The sequence below is a fragment of the Equus quagga genome, unplaced genomic scaffold (genome assembly GCF_021613505.1).
Source record: "Equus quagga isolate Etosha38 unplaced genomic scaffold, UCLA_HA_Equagga_1.0 268.1_RagTag, whole genome shotgun sequence".
Classification (NCBI taxonomy): Eukaryota; Metazoa; Chordata; class Mammalia; order Perissodactyla; family Equidae; genus Equus; species Equus quagga.
The window spans coordinates 1,969,128-1,986,673 of NW_025799869.1; the positions used below are offsets into that span (position 1 = coordinate 1,969,128).

Consider the following 17,546-nt stretch of genomic DNA (forward strand, 5'->3'; position numbering starts at 1 on the left):
GCACAAATCTCGTGAGCAGAAAAAAGCAAGTCACAGAATTTATGCAATATGATTTTTGTTTGTGAAAGTTCAAAAACTGGCAAAATGTATCAATCTATTGCTTAGCAACGTATCTGTACACAGTAAAACTTTAAACAAGACAAGGATTACCGCAGAATTCAGGCCAGCGGTTACCGAAGCTGAAGTGACACAGAAGGGAGGATGTGCCGGGACTGCTCCGAGGCAAGCGGAATGTTCCAGCATTAACCTGGGTGTGGGCTCCACGGCTGTGCCCTTATTTATTATCGTTCTTTCCAATGGTCACATAAGTTAGATACACTCTTTTGTATGTATAGTGTATTTCAGAAATATTTTAAAAGCTTTTTTTTTCTAATCTCCAACTAAAAAAAAAAGAGAGAATCCTAAGGAGTTCCCAGACTCTGGATCCCAGCCAGGGAATCTTTCCCATAGCAGCGCCCTCAAACTTTCTCCCGTGTTCACAGGAGAGTCATAAACCCAGAACTTTTCCTACAACCCCAGCCCCTGAGAAGGCTTTCCATCCCGCAGCGCTTCTGTTGCCCAGGGACGGGTCAAATGGCCCACAAAGTGATACATACCATGTATCTCAGTTTGTGCAAAAAGATCACGTCTCAGTGTTTTTGTTTAAATTAGCCTGAAGCTAACTGTAGGCCCTGTGTGTCTGAGGGGATAGAAAACCCAACCTGGGACTCACAGGGAGGATATGACAGCCCCTCCGGCCAGGGCCGTGAGTTGTCACAGTCCACATCTCAGATGTCCTGAAGCCACTGAGCTCAGGACACAGGGCCAGCGGGCTCTCTGCAGTCAGCATCCCTGGTGACATCACGCAGCCCCACCCTCTGGTGTCCCCCAGCCTCCGGGCCCCACATGAAGGGCAGCCTCCCCCAACGCTTTCCCCTCTAGGATGCCCCTGTCACTGAGCACACGCGAGCACAGGAGGTCGGCCCAGCCCCGGCGCTCTGCTGAGAGGGGACACATTCTGGGGACCCCAGGGAGACAAGCATAGTGTGACATTGTGACAAACAAGCCACTCCCCTCAGACCCCCAGACACCACCGCCTCCCATGCCCTTCTAAGAGCTTGATGTCTGCACCAGTCCCGAAGCTGGCACTTATGTGGGTGTTGTTTTGCTAAATGCACCTCTGACCCACATGCTCCGCCGTCCTTGCAAGGGCACCCACCCTGCCCCGGATTATCAATGGGATGACCCACCCTCCCGCTGGCCACAGGGTGCCCCCGCCTTGCTCTCCTCTGACAGCAGCCACAGCATGTCCCCTAGTCCCCACTTCAGCCCAGGCCCCGTCTCAGTAGCTACTGAGCATTTCAGGCTCTCCTGGCTGAGGGGAGCCAGCAGGAAGGAGAGGAGGGGGCTGGCAGCCTCAGAGCCCAGATCTTAGCGCTGGCCTCCCTGCCCCCAACCCAGCCGCCCCCGCTGGGCCAGGGGCCATCTGCCACCGAGTCAGGTGGGGGCGGGGCGGCAGCTGGGCGGCTGTAGGCAGGGCCCGAGGAGGGGGCTAATCTAGGGTGACTTTTGACCCCACCACCATCCTGAGGCCTAGAGCAGGCACACGCGCACACGGCACACTCGCACACGCACACACACACAGTGTGCTGGTAAAGCCCGAGGTCCGACTTGTAAGTCTAGTTGTGTCAACAGAGTTTATTTTTGCGGGTCTGTGATTCCCCATCAGCCGTTCAAAATCCAAAAAGCCCTGAGAACCAAAAGTTGTTCCACAACTTGTCTGCAGACAAAGTTCAGCCTGGCCAGGGGGACACGAGGCTTGGTTTACGAGCTTCGCTTCACGAAGAGTGTTAATGCATTGCCACACGGGGTGCTGCCCTGCACATCACAGAGCTCTAGTTCTGAATCCCAGCCCGTGTGCACAGAGAAGGGGCCCAGGGCCCGGGGAAGGCGGGGGTCTCAGGGCAGCCTCACTGCCCACCACCCATGCTGGGCATCGTGCATGTCACTGACAGGTGTGGGGGGAGCTGCAGACCCACCCAGGAGCCGGGCCCCAGGAACACGTCAAGTTACATTTGCTCCGACCTGTCTTTCCAACGGGAGCAGGAGATGTGCCCACTGGTTTGATGGAAGAGCCTAGAAGACAGGAATGGAGGCCTGCAAATGCCTCCTGGGGCCAGAGGCAGGTCCCATGAATCCTGCTGACTCACTGCTTTCTGCCAAGGGCCGCTGGGGGCCCAACCATCTCCATCCCAAGCCTCGGATGACCCCCTGGACGCACACGCACACACTTGTATACGCCCACACATGCATCCATGCACATGCATATACATGCATGCACAAGTGTGCACATTTGCAAACACACACACGCTTGTACACATGCACACACCCCCTCCATACCAGGGTTTCCCTGAGGATTCTGTCTGCTGGACTCCGTGATGACCATTGGCAGCCTGCATGCACATTGCTCAACCGAGAATCCTCCGGGGATGGACGTGCTGTGACCATTAGTGAACAAGTCTGGCTGCTGTTGCTGACCATACCGGCCAGAACTGACACCACCAAAGGCAGGACTTCTGGCCAAGGGGTCTCCTGGGGGGCTCTGCACTTACTTCCAGGATTCTGTTCCCAGCAGTGTGGACCCCTTCCTGGAACTGTGCTTAAAGCTGGTCGTGGCGTCAACACGAAACCAGGCTCCTTCCTCACCCACAGTGAGGACACCAGAGTAGCCACAGAGGCTAAGTGGTTAAGGCCATCTTCATCGCACGTGAAAGCCCCACCTCTGAGAGGGGACCCTGGATCAGACAGGAAGTGGCCCTGCCGGCCTTCTGTCTTCCCTCCGAAACACTGGGAAGAACCCAAGGGCCCAGCAGGCCTTTGGGGGCCCACTGAGCTGAGCCAGCCCACCTTTCCCCTATCCCATCCTCCCCTCTTATCGTCTTCTGTCAACACACAGTCCAAACACCACTGAACACCCCCTGAAGCAAACACTCTGCCAACTGCGGGAACTTGTTGGACGTGGGGCTCTGCGGGGAGCAGATGCATCAGCCCTGACGTGGGGCCTGTCCCCTCAGAGCCCAGGGCCCAGGCCAGCAGCCCGGGGGCCCGGAGTTGCCCTCAGGTTCAGCAGTAAACCTTCCTTGCGGTCCCCCAATGCGGCTGGCCTTGGGGTCCCCTGCAAAGCAGGGGCAAACAACGGCAGAGCAGGCCTGGTGCAGGTGTGGCGACATTTCCAACAGGGAGGCTGGCCCGAGGGGGGTGGCGCTGCAGGGCCATCTCCAGCAGCAATTTACATGTGCAAGGTGGGTCAGTCAGACCCTTCCTTAACAAATATTCTCAACCTCTTTTACCCTCCTGACGGGAAATTCTTGGATAATACAATGTATCTACAGCAACATGATAGATAGGTGATAGATACAGATAGGTGATGGATAGATAATAAATGATAGACAGACAGACAGATAGATAGATAGAGGTAAATATAGATCAAGAGACAGATAGATGATAGAAACGTGCGTAGATAGATAGATAGAGGTAAATTGGATAGATGATAGATGATAGAGAGATAGACGATAGAATATAAAATGCCTTGATGGCAGTATGAAAGAAAACTGATTATAATAACTTGTCAATAGTAAGTGTTTGGGACAAGCGCCTGAGACGACACAGTCAAATCCTTGGATGCTTGCATCCAACGTGAAATGTCTGAGGCTGTAGCAGGTGGGAGGAGCCTGACCGTGGGTGTGGCTTCGGTGCGTCCAGTCCCGGGCACGGCATTGCTGTTGGTGCAGTGTTTCCCTGAAATTATAAACAAAGCTCTGGGCAAAACAGAGCCTAGATCTTCCCTTAAGATCAGTCGCAGCTGCATGTCTGGGAAGTTCCCTGTGTGTCACGACCATGCGAGAAAGGCATGATGCGTGACAGACGCGGACGTGGGTGCCACACCCAGATCATCCATGTGGATCTTCCGCCCAAATCAGCAGCTGCCACAGACAGTTTGAGCCACAGTGTTGTTCTGTTTGTGTGGGACTGTCTTCATGTGTCCCCAACCCCACCCACAAAATATACCAGTAGTCCCAACGATTGTTGTTTCAACCAAAAAACACCCCGTGGATTTCCAGCTCCTCTGAAACCCACTGCAGATCTTTCGTATTGTGAGCACCAAGGCCAGCATCAGCATCAGCCCACAGCGGACAGGGTCCAGCCCTTGCACTATGCACGTCCCATAATGATTCTAAGGATCTGTCCTCTGAGTCTTTGAAGCCTCAGTCCCGGGGTAGGGCCTTCTGTGGACCCACCGAGTCCCCTCTGTCACCACCTGGACTACACAGCAGAAGGCCCGTCCACAGAAGGTCAGTAACTCTCTGTGTGTGTTGGGTGCAGCAGGGCAGCCTGTGAGTGTCTGCCTCCAGCACGCTGACCCTCCCAGCTCTGTGGGCCCAGGCCAGCTCAGACGCTCCAGCGGTCCCTCACACCCCGGCAGAGAATCTGTAAATGACGCACCCGTCCTTGGTGCCCGTATGTTAGATTCTGAAGATTTACAGGTTGGCTGACATGGCTCTGACCCAGGAAGCCTTGTCACTCCCCGACAGCCCGCCGTGACCCTTGCCTCCACAGGTGTTCGCGGGTCATCTCTTTGTTCCTTACACCAGAACCAGGTGTGGGGCAAGGCCGCGTGGAGGAGCAATCCAAGCAGGCCTGCAGGTGAGACAGACCACTTCTGCCACTGCCTTGTCGTGGGGCATGGACAGCATTCCCAATCTCTGCCTCCCCTGTGTGGGAAATGGAGGAGAGGTGATGCCAGCTCCCAGGGCTGCTGGGAGGACAGAGCGCGACGAGGCCTGGGGAGCACACAGCCGTCGACAAATGGAAGCTGACGTGGCCTCTGTTCACAGGTGATGGAGCAGGCTGAGCAGAGCCAGACGACCAAGCCTGGAACGGGGCAGGCAGCAACCAGCTGAGCAGGAGTCAGATGGAAGCGTCTCTACTGCTCTTCGTGATCCCCCGGGCTGTAACTTGCAAAGTCCATCCATGTCCCTCAGGCTGCACTGGACCCAGGCAAGTGGGAAGGTCTGCCAGAGGTGGGCTGCGCCCTTCCTGGGCCTTGTCATTGGCCGTCCTTGGGTGGAGAATAGTCCTGACACAGCACGAGGGACAAGGGCCAAGCCTTCTGCTTGACCTTCCTCTAAATGTGGTCCATGGACCTCGTCCATCCATCCCATCCATGAGTGAGACCCCAAAGACACAGGGTTGCCTCACCTAGGGATTGCCATCCAGATCCCACTGACCCTTTTCCTCCTTCCCCTGCCCACAGCCCTCAGCACTGAGCATCTTCCTTTCAGTGGCACCCTTGAGTTCCTGAATTTAATAGTGCAGACGGGACAAGGTCTCCTCGCCCCATTGCGAATAAACCAATCCACATTTGCTGATGACGTCGGTGAACAGAGGCTCTGGCTGTGCCCTAGTCTGACAGGTGAAGACAGTCGTCCCGTAAGGGTGGAGGCGCAGGGCTGCGGCCCGTAGCCTTTGGCAGTGAAGAAACAAAGTCAGTCCTTTGCGAACCCGGACTCAAAACTGGGTTTACTGGCATCTCTAACCTTATTCAAGTCACTTCCCTGCTGAGATCAGAAACACCACATTCCACCGACAACACAGGGCTCCCACCAAACATCAAATAAGCCGACGAACCGGAAAAAGCCCTCACCTTCAAGCTGCTCGTGGAGTGAACGTTTGCAGCAGGAGCGCCGGGCTGAGTGCAGGCTGTGACGCACATTTAAATCAGAACACGGGAAATAAACACTGGGTGTCAAATCCCTCTGGGTATGGCGTCTGGTCTACTGGCTGGAGCGCTTGGCAAGGGCCACGCCGGATCCAATACCTGCTGACAGCAATCGTGAACTTGAGCAAGAAAACTCACCACCCTGCACCTCCTTGGGACCGGTTTCTCAGCCTTTAAAAGAGACTAAGATTGGCACACACCCACCCGGGGAGAGGGGAGGTTGGGGAGTGGAGGTGCCAAGAGCCTGGCAGGGCTGGCAGGAGCATGGGGGCTCTGTGGGCTCCTCAGGTTGGAAGACTCTCCCAGAACCATGTCACAGATGCCACTGCGGCTCACCTGAGCTCACCTGGGGAGGGCGGGGCCTTTCCCGTCTCTGCAGAGGGAGCTGGTGTGTGTGCAGAAGGGGCGGTCCCATGCCAGCTCCCTCTGGCTCCTGTCCTCGTGAGAGTGGCCAGACAGGTTCTCCAGGTGGCAGAGGAGCACGTGCAGGCCTGAACACAGCGTTCCGAGCAGTGTCCTGGAGGGCCACCTGCACCGCTCAGGCTCCGTGCATGATCAGGACTTGATCAAGGTATGCATGGGTGTCGTACCCTGCCCACGTCCTCAAGCATGACCGGGAGCATGCTGCAGGAGGAGGAAAGTCAGCCTCCGTGGGGTTAAACCAGGGGGAGTTTTCGGAGCAAGAGAGGAGAGGCTCGGAGAGATGGGCCAGAGGCTTTCTCTTTTGTGCAACTGCTCAGCAGCATGGTGGGCATCTGGGAGGCCCTGAGGATGGGTCTGGGAAGATTGGACATGGCACCCCCCGCAGGGTCCCCAATAGTTAGATTTTGGAGAGAAGACCTCCTTGCCCCATTCTTTCTCTTCGTTGTCTACATCAGTGGTTCCAAATCTGGGAAGGGGTGTTAATGTAGATACCCAGGCCCTGGCCCCACCAGAATCTCTGTGAGGGCTCCCAGGAATCTGCGTTTATCAGAGGTATGTGATTCCGATGCTGCAAGGAGCCCTGAGAACCCCAGCCCATGCCCTCTATGGTGTAACACAGCCTGACAAGTCTTAGAATGCCCATCAGCAGGTGAATTTCACACCTGCCATTTGCCGTGAAAATTCAACCCGGTCCCGGAGCAAAGTTCAGTGACAGCAGATTGGCCGTTGCTTCCTGACACCCATCCCCGTGTACAGTGTCTCAGGCACTCACTTGTTCTGGATTTCCAGGCCCTGTCGAGGGGCACCAGCGCCGAGCAGGCCACTCACACTTGGAAGCTTGGCTCAGCCTGGGGCCTTCCTGAAATGAGCCACCTCACCCACCTGGACAGCGGGCTCCTGGGAAGGAGCTCTGGTCCTCGTTTTGAATACAGCACAGCGTCTGGGTACTGCAGCTTCTGCCTCCTCTTGCTCATGGCTGCTTCTCAGGCCGACCGATGCCAGACACTGCAGCTGCCCCCGCCCGCTGACAGAGCCCTCCGCAGGGGAGCCTGTGGCTCTTCCCCAAGGCTTTTCCTAAAAGCCGCTTTCGCTCATCTTCCTCCTTCAACAAGGAAAAAAGGAGCTGACGGTGTTTGAAATTCACTGAGCTTGGGGCTTGCATAGATGTTCTCCCATTTGTGTCTCAGAACTGCCTACGAAGGAGGCAATATTCTCCTCCCAAGGAGAAGCTAGTGTGCCCAAGGTTATACAGCTAGTGTGCCCAAGGTCATGCAGCTAGTGTGCCCAAGGTCATGCAGCTAGTGTGCCCAAGGTCACGCAACTAGTGTGCCCAAGGTCATGCAGCTGGTAGCAGCAGAGCGTGGATTCAGGCTCTGGCTTCCTGATGCGAAGCTGGTCCTTAATCAGAGGACTGTGGACTCCAGGGGGATGCTCTGGTTTGGGAAACTGACGTCTCTACAGGGCCACGTGCTGCGTGGAGCAGAACAGCACCAGATCCACCTCCCCTACTCACAGACCCCAGGGGGAGGGGCAAGGCCAGAATGACCACCCACCCAGGAGGGGCATGGCACACACGGAGGCACCCCCTCAGCCCTGGGGACCCTGCTCTTCCCTCCAGCCCCACTCTGTTGAGCCAGTGGCTCAGAACCTTCCAGGGTGCAGTGACAGGGACCCCCAGGACTTCCCAGAGGTGCCCAGATGGCTCACAGAAGCCCCAGGGGGTGAGTGGCAGCAGCTGCTGGGGACCAGGTGAGGGAAGAGCGTGGCATGGAAGCCTCGTTCTGGGGATTCTTGCACCATTTTCTTAGTGCACTGGTGGGGGGGCGGCTCGGTCCTTTGTCTTGACATCCCAGTGGGTCCCAGACCCTCTCAGAAGACTTCTTCTGCCTCAAGAGTTTCGTCCGTGTCCTGTTCCTCTTCCCGCCCCCCTGGGGTGCAGACATGTGGTAGCTGCGTGGGCAACATCGTACTTTACAGACGTGGAGTCCCAAGGCCAAGCCGGGACCTCCCACCGGTGCTGCAAGAGCTGCTGCCGAGCAGAAGGTTTGGCTTGTTTGCCGCGTGAGGGACAGGTCTCCCGGGGCCTGGGGTCACAACCCCAGCTTCACACACGGCCCGGAAAGAGGGAATCCATGGGAGCAGGGAGCAGGACACACCTCTCCAGCCTCTTCCCTCCGACAAGTCATGCTGGCACTCGGGCAGCAGGAGCTGGGAAGGCAAAGGGGCCGCCAGTCCCACCCAGCGCAGCACTGGGTCCCAGCTGTTTGGATGGGCGCCCATAAGGACCATCCACACGGCCTGAGGGGCACATTTCTCGACTGCCCACGGAGCAGCCACACAGCTCCCCGCCTGCTGAGCCTCCCCAGCCCCTCCTTCGTCACAGCCTGGCCACAGCTCAGGGCAGGTCAGGAGAGGAGGGCAAGAGTCAGGCACCAGCCAGTCGTTCTCCCACCTGTAAGCGGGTTACAGTCCACACCTGGGGCCCACAGCCAAAACTACAGGAGAGTCATGCCCCGCCTGGCAGAGTGCCCAGTGGCCACGAATCACTGCATGCTGACTTCTCCTCCGCACCGCAGGCAGAACGGGAAACTGGGGCTGGCAACAGTGAGTGGCATCGTGGGCACCCAGACAGCACCTCCAAGGCTGGGTCACACGCCATGCGTGCTCAGCCTGGGGGCAGCATACAGGTGGCCTGCCTGCCCAGTGTCAGCTGCCTGTCTTCCTGGAGGCCTGCAGCACAGGGGACAGAAGACCGTGCTGGGTTGTGCAATGTGTGTGTGCTCCTGGACTCCCTCTGAGATGCCTGTCTGCTGCCCAGAACCGTTTGTCCGTAAACACAGCAAGGAGCCCACAGGAGGCCGTGATGGCACAGGAGCTGCATTGCACAACTGCTTCCGATTTTGTTCCCAGTTAACTGAGGAGGTGGCTGCCTGCAAGAGGTGGGTCCCGGGCAGACACTGCTGTTCCCTCTGTTCTCGTGTTGTTTGCGAGCACTCGGTCCAGGAAAGAAGCTGCTCCACAGGCAGGCACAGCCCCCCTCCAAGATCTCCTTCTTTCTCAGCTGCCCTCATGAATCCCAGCCACGCCACGACCCCGCCTGGCCCCGCCCTGGGCAGGAGTCCAGAGGCTCCAAAGTGTTGTCCCCGAGCCCAGCAGAGAGGGCCCCTCTGCCGAGTGCAGGAGACAGCTCCTCATGGGCAGGCTCCACTGATGTGCGACAGGATTTGAGAGCCTGTGCAGGACCATCACCGTCAGCCTTCACCCACGGAAGTGATGAATAGGGAGCATGACAGGGAGAGGCCCCTCTGGGTCTGCGGGTCGTTACTCGGTGTTCTGCCAGCGAGAGCAGGGATGGAGGGAGCCTGCTGCTGGCCCAGCCAAGACCAGAGAGCAGGAGAGGGGCCAGGAGCAGCCACACCCTCCTCTGCACGGCTCCTCTGCAGGCAGCAGGAGAACCACCGAGAAGGAGGAAGGGCTTTGGGCCGTGCTGCACACGCCTCCCAGTGTAGTGGCCCGTGCTGCCCACAGCCTCCCACTGCAGATCTGCCATGCCCCACACATCTGCCTGGGCTGGACTTGCAGTCCGGGTTCCATGTTCTGTCTGAGGAATGCCGTGTGCAGAGCTCCCTGGGCACCTCAGGGGAGAGCATTTGGTGGCCTCACTACAGTGACAGCTGTTTGCAGATGACAAAATGCATGCCAGTTCTTTTCTCTGCAGCCGGAAGGCCGGGACCAGGCTGGCCTGTAGAGGGTTTGCCCCTGAGAAACCAACCTCCATCCTGCAGGCTCCTCGGGGCACGGGCAGACACGTCTTCTCACCGCAGAGAGGACAACCTCTCAAAGCTTTCCTTAGAGCCAGCCCGTCCTAACTAGCCAGGTACTCTGAACCCAAGAACCCTTCAGAAAGCTTTAAAGAACAATCCAGAGGGAGGCCATCTCCTGCTCTGCCACATTCCTCCGGGGATGAATTTCTGATACTCAAACGTCCCTGCCAGGTGGGAGTGGAAGGCCTGGGGCTTGGTCTCTATCAGAAAAGAAATCATCTTAACAAGGAGGACAGGCCTTGCAGACACACAGTGCACCCTGACTGATGTCCCACTTTCAGGGATAACACCATTAAAGAATAACCAACGCGGTTTGCCCAAAGTCTGTGAGATGTACGGAAGAGGGAAGGGGGCTCACACGTGTCTTTGTAGAAGTGAAGAGTAAACTTGTTAAAGTTCCCTCAATGTTACCTTTAATTCTCATGCTCGCGATGTCCCCCCTTGCCCTCCTAACGCTGCTCGCTGCCTCCGCTCTCCTGTGTGGAGGTCACCCAGCTGCAGTGACACAGAGCATCATTCTCCCGTCTCCCCACGCCGGCCTGCCACAGCTGAGGGTCAGGGAGGGCGGGAGGGAGAAGGAAAGAACCCGGTACCCCACATCCCCCTCAGAGGAGCCCCGAGAGTTTGAAAGAGGGGCAGCTAGCAGGGCAGCTGTACAGGCTCACAGGACTCGGGACTCAGCCGGGGGCCTGCTGGGGACCGCTGAGAAGGGGGAGAACGACAACTCCGCAGAGAGGCTCTGTCCTCAGGAAGTGGCCGCACGTGTGGGGAGCGGGCCAGAGTTGGGGGGGGAGCCCTGTCTGGGCACACAGCCTCCGTGCCCAGCCTGCGGGAAGCCCCGACTCACACCCAGGCCGGCCCGAAGTGTGGACCAGTGTCGGGGTCACAGTGTGACATTAGGACAAACCTTCTCTGCAGCATTTTCCTGAAGCTGGACCGGGCTCCACACGGAGCTGCCCAGAGGCACGGTGCTGAGGGGCAGGGGAGTGAGGGGCGGGGTGTTGTCAGATATTTGGAGAAGCAGAGACAGAGGTGCTAAGACAAGGACAAAAGACTCAGAGGCCGTAGCCCGGAAGGAGGAGACACGTGGACGCAGCAAGACCAGCCAGCGTCACCCTGGCTCCTTGGTGGGGTGGCCTCAGTGCAGAGCACTCACAGGAGAAGGTGACGCTCCAGGTGGATCAGAGCCTGGGCTGGCTCCCAGACACTGCGTCAACACAGCCTCCTCGCCCCCCTCCCAGGTGGAAGCCTCATGTTCTTCTGGAAGGAAGCCGCTCTGCACCTGCTTCCACCGCAGAGGAGCCTTCCTGCCCCTCGGCTCCTTCATTAGACTAGCCGGCCGCGGGGCCCTGCTCCCTCGCTGCGCCCCAGACAGGGCTGATTGGGTCACCAGATGTCAGCATGAGCAGAAGAGGGAGAAGCTTGGTGCTGAAGGAGCCAGAGGAGCTGGCATTCATCACGGTGGCCTAGTGCAGCCTGGGGCCAACCCAGCTGGGCTCTCCTACCAGGAGGGGCGTCTGCAGGTGGGTGGTCCCTGAGGCTGCGCTGCAGAGACGAGGTGCCAGGCATAAGCCCCTCCCTCTTTCTTTAGCACCTACATCCCCAGAAGATGTTTGACCTCCGTCCCGGGTTTCCCCATATTCCAAGCTAGTCCCCAGCCAGTGTCCCTCAGCATCTCAGCATCATCGGGATCGCAAGAAGGGGGTGGTGGCGAGAAGGGCAGTGGGTTTGGCCCGGTGAGCGTGCAGGACCTCCAGACCAGCTGCGGGGCTTGGGCAAGAAGCTTCACACTCACGGCCCGGTGTCCGCGTCCGCAAAGCAGAGGTAGAGACAGCCACACGGCCATGCGGGCAGACTGCTGAGCGTCAAAAGCTGTCTGGGCTCAGCATAAAGGCACGGCAACCCCGGGCAGCGCCAGCTTCCCTCCCTGGGCGCCACCCAGCCCACCTCACGGCCCCATGGCCTCTCCTAACGTGGGACCCGGATCCCGCACTTGTCTGGAGGAGGGGGTGATCTTCAGGCCCCCTAAACCTGATGAGAAGCCGCTGCCTGCCGGCCACACCCAGGGCCACAGCTCCCAAGGTGGATGGGAGACGCCCGCCCTGAGGAGCCGTGGGGATTCAGGAGAAGAAGCGACCGCCAGTACACAGTCCTCAATTTCCAAAGATCCCTGGTAACCTCTTAGGAGTTCCCAAAAAAGACAATTGTCACAAGCTATTTTTAGCATTGGTTGATTTATTACTAATAGATTATTAAATTTTTGTCATGTTCTTTTATTATGAAACTATGATCATGTTACTATTTTTTTTTAAGATTTTATTTTTCCTTTTTCTCCCTAAGCCCCCCCCCCCCCACTACATAGTTGTATGTTTTAGTTGTGAGTCCTTCTAGCTGTGGCATGTGGGACACCGCCTCAGCATGGCCTAACAAGCGCTGCCATCTCCGCGCCCAGGATCCGAACCAGCAAAACCCTGGGCCTCAGAAGCAAAGCGCGAGTACTTAACCACTCGGCCACGGGGCCGGCCCCTCACGTGACTATTTTTAAATGTGCCGCGTGGGTCAGGCACCTGTGGGGAAACACTGCAGTGCGAAGGGTAGAGGAGAGGGAGTGATGAGGGCACATGTCCAAGGGGAACTGGCAAGACCAGCAGGGAAGGTGCAAGGCTGGCCAACACTGCGGCAACGGCCTGGGCGGACCGGGAAGAGGACAAGGGGGGGGGGGCGGGGGGGGTGGGGGGAGGGGGGATGGCATGGGGGGCGGGGTTGGGTACTAGAAGGGAATGGGGAGAGGAACAAGCTACTGCTAAACCACAATGGGGCTGGGAGGACAAATTCCTGCCTCCTGTCTCCTCGGGCAGGAGAGACGCTGGGCCCCGGGCTCACAGAGTCAGCCTCTCAGGGCTCAGAGAAGGGCAGGGAGCGATTCTAAAGGCCACATGGGCCAAACAGCCAGACCCCTCTGCGACACTGAGCGCTGAGCAGGGGGCCTGCAGGACTCAGTCCTTGCCTGCTGCCCACTCCATCCTCTCCCTGCCCCACACGCCAGAGGCTCAACCTGTGCGGTGGTGGATGAAGGATGGCTGCAGGGTCTCCACTGCTCCCCCCATTGCCAGGGGCAGCCGGCCCCCCCGCCCACTGGCCCGGGGTCCTGGCTGGCTCCACGACATGCTCTTGCTCGAAGTGAGGCAGCAGAAGAGAGCTTGTGGTACGTCTGGACAGGATGGTAGATGCCTCCTCACTTCTACCCTCTCTTTGGGACCTCCTCACTCAGGAAGAGGTCAGCCACCAGGGGACAATCCGAGGACCCTGCAATGGCCAGGCTGGAGAGTCCACGCTGGTGCTCTCTTCAGGTCGCCCCGTCAAGGCTGGAGGCGTGTGAATGAAGTGGTCTTGGGCTCCCTGGACCAGCCCACCCGCCAGATGGGTATCACCAAGTGACCCCTTTCAGCTCCAGGAGGCACGGGGGAGCCACCAAGCTGCAGCAGCCCGAACGCCTGACCCATGAAATCAGGACATACAGTCACATGATTGTTGTTCTAAATCCCTAAATGCAGGGTCGTGGGCATCAATAGATCACAGAGACAGAAACCTCTATCTCGCTTTCGGTCCCCTCCGTGAACGCGTCCCCGTCTGCCAGCGCCACTAAGCACAGTCAAGGAGCGACAGTGACATCGCACCTGCACAGGGCCCGCACTGGCCATGCTGCCTCGGGGACTTGAGGCCTTGTGCTACCTGCTGCGGTGACAGGACTGACGTGCATACGTGAGTCTCCTAGACACACGACTCGAGCCAGGCCGATCTGCGGGGCAAAGAGGCGCTGTTAGCAAAGAGGTGAATCTGACTAATTTCAGTTGAATCTCCGTGAACAGCTGCTGAGCCTCTGACGGGTCCCAGGTGATGCTTCCGGGCTGACCATAGTGGGGACTGGTTTCCACTCTGAGAGATGCTCTGTCTTCATTACTGTATCCCGTGGCAGTGACCGAAAACCTCAGCCTTGGTCCTGACAGCGTGAGATTCTTTCTAACAAGCGGAAACACCCCAAAGGGGATAAAGCGGGTTCAAAGGAACCCCCACGGACACTCAGCACCCGTAGAGATGCTCAGGGGAAGGAACAGAAGAGCTGACCCTGGCCCTCCTCTGCGTTTTCCAACAAGGGATCCTGGACAAGCCGCTCAGCCCCTCTGAGCCTCTTCATCGGGGAAACAGACTCGAGGACCAGCGTGGAGACATGCACCAGCACTCGTGCAGTGCTCCGAGCGTGCGCTCTGCCCTCAGGGGATGCAGCACTGCACTGAGGCCACCAAGCTCCCCACAGCCACACTCCTCCCAGCCTTTGTTTTGTTTTTGCTGAGGAAGACTGGCCCTGAGCTAATATCTGTGCCCATCTTCCTCTATTTTGTATGTGGGATGGCTGCCACAGCATGGCTCGATGAGTGATGTGTAGTTCTGTGCCCGGGATCCAAAGCGCCAAACCCCAGGCCCCTGAAGCAGAGCACACAACCTTAACCACTATGGCACTGAGCCAGCCCCTTCTCCCAGCCTTTAAGGTCAATCTCGTAGGTGATTCCCAGGAGGGGACCCCAGAATGCAGCATTCCCAGATGGGGCACATGCTCCCCGTAGTCCTACAGGGCCAATTTAGACACACATCGGCCACCCTTCACTCCCCTCCTCTGGGCTGCAGTTCCTCCCCTGGGAACAAGGGAGGTGAGCCAGGAGCCCTGGAGCGCCCCTGCCCAGTGCTGTCTGGGACTGTCACCATGGACACTGGGGTCACTGTGGCCTGCGTTTTCACTCAAGCCATGAGGAGTCCACTCAGAAGACGGCTCCTAGCTCACCCAGCTGCACGGTGGTCTGGAGAGTCCGTCTGGAATGGCAGCTCCCAGCAAGTGTTGAGAAGGATTCTGAGGCTGCGTTCAGACCCCACCCGTGAGCACTTAGTGGCGTCTGCCAAGGAGGATGGAGGAAGTGGTGGCGGCTTGTGTGGTGGCGGTCTGCCAGCTCTGCAGACAGTCAGGGGTGGGGCGAGGCTTCCAGATGGACTGACAGGCAGAGACGTTACAGAAAAACGTCCAGCCTGAAGAAGCCACGGTTCCACCGACCTGCTGGCCCGAGTCCGAGGCTGAAAAGCATCTGGTCCCCCTCAGTTACTCCGCGCTGAGAGGACAGAGGGCCACGGTCACCCCGCCTGCACCCGACCTGAGCCTCCAGTGACCAGGGCACGCGCTCTGGCCGAGTGGCCAGCCCCCAGGTCGTCCATGGCCACGGAGTGCCAGGAAATCAAAACCTCACGCTGCAGGAGGTGGGGAGCCGCAGAGCTTCCAATCCAGGGCTTGGGGAAGATGCCAAGCCAGTGACAGCCGAGCAGGAGCCCGTAGTGCTGAGACCCCCAGCCGTCGTCCCCACCCCGAGGGGTGCCGGCAGCCCACCGTGGCAGGGCACATGGGGAGCCGCATCTTTTCTGGGTTGCAGGAGGCTTGGGATTCGAAGAGCAGAAGGCATTCTTTTAAAAGAAGCAGCGGGCCGGCAGGCAGGCATCCAGCCACAAGCTGCCTTGTTGGATCCCTCTGGCTGAACTGCGAGGGCTGAGCCGGGGCGGCCTGACCTCGCCAGCCATAGTGCGGCTCCCCTGAGGTGGCGGGGCCCTGGCTGGAACCCCGGGCTCTCTGCACGGTCAGGCACTCGCCTCTCTGGGCACCAGATACTTACCTGCCCTTGCAGGCAGAGGCCCTGTGCCCTTACCTTCCAGAGACAGCTTGCCCCACGGCTGCCTTCTCTGGCCCCAGAGGATTTGGGCTCCAGCCTCCAGGAGCTCCAGGTCTCGTGAACGAGCCACAGGGTGTCGCAGGGTAAGAGGACCAGGGGTGCATGGCTCTGACCAGTGGAGATGTGGACAGAGAGGAAGGCTCAGGGCTCGGCAGCTCGGGGAGCAATGCAGGGGAGTGGCGCTGGCCTGGCCCCCCACGGAGCCTAGCTTTAGTGGGACAGGAGAGTGGAGCAGGGGCTTCTGGGCCAGAGGAAGGGCCCTGGGAAGACACGGAGGTGTGGAAGGCTGACGGAGACAGGGGCGCCTCTGCGGGTCCAGGGGGAGTGGTGGGGGCCAAAGCAGGAAGGTCGCACCCAGCACAGTCGGGATGGATGGGATGTGTGTGGCTGGTCATGCGGCTTATGGAGGAAAAGCAGAAGTGGCCCTGGGTCTCTCAGGGACACAGAAGAGACAGGTGTGGGGAGGGAAAGTCTGTGGGCATCCCTTGGGGCCGCAGGCAGGAGGAGGAAGACGGGGGGACCCTAGGACTCCAGGGTAGGGGGTCTTAGTGCCAGTGGGGAGACAGCCGGGTGGGCAAGGCATAGACCCATGTGGGCCAGGTGAGCTGGCCCGAGGGGCGGGCACAGGAGCCGGCGAGGACTCTGGAGGGCAGTCAGGGAGGATGGAGGAGCAGGAGGCGCGAGGAAGGAGTGGGGAGGCAGCCGGCCACGTGGCAGGGGCAGAGGCGAGACTGGAACCTTCCTGGGACGGAGGACTCGGAGCCAGGGGCCCTCGCCATGAGCTGGTTGAGCAGAGTGGGAACAACCACGGCGGAAACCCAGGCCCTCACAAGCCACACACGCATACACGCCCGCTGCAGGAAACACAAATGTGCTGTGAAAACTGTGCGTTTAATAGACAACGTAAGAGGAGGTATTTATCACCTCGGTCAACCTGGAGCCGAACGGGGAACCCGATGCCCCCAGGGACCACCAGGACCCAGGAGCACACGTCGCCGAAAGCATGGGAAGGATGGAGAATTCAAGCAGCTTTGACGCAAAACAGTAAAGAGAAAATACATTAAAGTTCCACGGCAGGACTAAGGGTTAATGTCCGAAATGCATCAAGAGCTTTCAGAAATTAATAAGAAAAGGGCAGACAACTCAGAAAAACTTTAGCAAGACAAAGACAAACTTTCAGTGAGCCAGCGGGCTCTCCCTGGGTTCCCAGCCTCCCCAGGGCAACAGACTTCCCAGTCTGGCCTCCGGGACGTCACAGGGTAGGGGCTCCCGTCCCAGCAGAGGCGGCTACAGCCCCACGTGCCCCCTGCCCCCCGCAGCACCCTGGAGGCCCAAGGCCCACCTGCCTGGCTTCCAAGTGGAGGACACTCACAGGCAGCAGAAAACAAAGCAATCGTGTTCGGCCCCGCGGATTTCAGACTGTCCATGGCCACAGTTGGTGTTACTTTGCCTGATTAATACAGAAAGAAACTGGCCATTCCCAGGAGAAAATAATAAATTGGTCGTAAAGATGTGAAAAACGTTCACCCCACTAGTGGCCAAGAGCATGACGTGTCAAGCAACCTTGAGACGCTCTTTTTGACCCATCTGCAGTATTTCAAGAACATCACCCACATCCAGTAACGGAGAGAACGTGGGGACAAGGACACCTGAGACCCTGTTGGTGGAAGCACAATTAGTACAGGCTTGTTGGGGAATAAATTGGCAATAACTGTAAGAAATGTAAATACGTGTACCTATGAGTTAGCAGTTCTGTTTCTAGGAGGCATTTTACAG

At 58.3% G+C, this 17,546-nt stretch overlaps 1 long non-coding RNA gene across 1 annotated transcript; it reads right to left on the reverse strand.

Annotated features, from left to right (window-relative positions):
• Positions 1-5,157: 5,157 nt before the first annotated feature.
• Positions 5,158-9,257, reverse strand: LOC124233869 (uncharacterized). The gene is made up of 3 exons (XR_006887161.1): positions 8,634-9,257; positions 7,064-7,283; positions 5,158-5,857 (listed from the first exon to the last, which is right to left on the reverse strand). It is a non-coding gene; the product is annotated as an uncharacterized LOC124233869 (long non-coding RNA).
• Between the last annotated feature and the right edge of the window lie 8,289 nt (positions 9,258-17,546).